General features: G+C 40.6%; 1 protein-coding gene across 2 annotated transcripts in view; it reads right to left on the reverse strand.

The window, feature by feature from the left end:
* gabra3 (gamma-aminobutyric acid type A receptor subunit alpha3) overlaps positions 1–1,573 on the reverse strand; it is a 127,990-nt gene that overhangs the window by 62,514 nt on the left and 63,903 nt on the right. The window lies entirely within an intron of this gene.

Below are 1,573 nucleotides of genomic sequence, written 5' to 3' on the forward strand. Positions count from 1 at the left end.
AACACACCATACATGTTTAGGCATGTTCCCAAAGAACGGGAAAGTTCCATGTTTGGTGCTGATGGACAACTAATCCAATACAAAACTCAAGTAGAAACCAACCTGAATGAAGGTCATCCCTGTAAARAAAACATGGTTTATRATTTCCTTTTGGTCAAGTTAAATCAGCAACTCCAACCCTTTTTAATGTGTTCGCTATCTCCACCCAGCTGGCATGCACCCTTAGAAGAATCAAGCGCACCCATTCCTTTTACTGCTCAAGCTCAGCAGGTGACCCGAGTCACCTGTGCTCACACAATGACCTCTCCTCAGAAAAGAAGAACCTSAACTGAAAGCTTCMTCAAAGACGCCACTGGTAGGAAACGGATCATTTTCACACTTTAAACGATTCAGATTGAACTCAGAAAACCAAAATAGATTTACTGTTTGATGCAACTTTTCTTTTCATGTGTTTGGAAACAGATTAGTTGCACTGCTTGGAACATAGTTTGTTCATTTATTAATTTAACTTCAAGGTCAATTATAAAATCCTTACTTGTGAAACTAGTTAATTAGCTGAAGTTAAAATGAACTTATCTGTAATTAATATTTCTCCTATCTATTTGTAGGTTTTCAACCTACTCATATGAGCAATACATGTTGCCTGTCCATATGCTGCTGCTAAGATTCATCTGACAAAGAAAAGATGAATAAAAAATCTCACTAACATGAGTTGTTCCTGCGTCTCTGGAGGAAGCAAGCTTTTTCCAAGTTGAGGTGGCTTAAGAGAGTAAAAAGCKTGACACGTTTAAATATCTTTTCCCCAACTGTTGTTCCATTTCTGGCTTTATTTCGAGCTAACAAACTCTTCCTCACTCGGTAACAACTCTCACGCTGAAGATTAAGATTAACGTGCTTCATTTTAAATGAGCAAAGAGGAAAAACAAGTTGTTTCCACTACAAATGTCTGAATAAAAACCATGATTTCGGGCATATTTTGCATCAGTTTGACRTGCTGAAGAGAGCAACAGAGCTGYGACGAAGGCTGTCGGGAGGAAAGCAGCAGGGGCACAGACTGCACACCTGCACTATGTGTGTAGACAAAGCTGGCAATTATTTTTGATTGACTTCTTAGAACATGTTTGGTTCAGACGCRGAGCCAAGACGCGCCAGTTTTCAAGCTGGAGTTCTGACAAAGAGGCCCAGAAGTGCCATTGCTTTTGGTACTAAGCTCTTCAGAGCAACGCATGCAGACGGCTGAATCAGGTAGGATTTCACTCTTGAAAGCAGTAATCAGCCGAATATCAGCGACTCCACTTAAAATAAGCCTTTTAACGCCACTTTTATCTCTTTGACCAACGCGTTCCACGAAAGCAGCTCAAAAAAACTTCGACTGTAAAAGGCTTCAGAAATGTCAAGGATGAGTTTACCAGCAATAGTTAATATCCCACTCGCCATGAATCATGTGTCAAACAAAATCCTCTCTGACCTCCCAGTCAAGCCCCTGTGCAAATTCAAAAATTAATGAGAAACCTTCAGTCCCTGCGAAACCTTTCCAGCTACGCCTGCTCTCCACTAGAATATGCATTTGTGG

Source organism: Poecilia reticulata, unplaced genomic scaffold (assembly GCF_000633615.1).
Source record: "Poecilia reticulata strain Guanapo unplaced genomic scaffold, Guppy_female_1.0+MT scaffold_243, whole genome shotgun sequence".
Classification (NCBI taxonomy): Eukaryota; Metazoa; Chordata; class Actinopteri; order Cyprinodontiformes; family Poeciliidae; genus Poecilia; species Poecilia reticulata.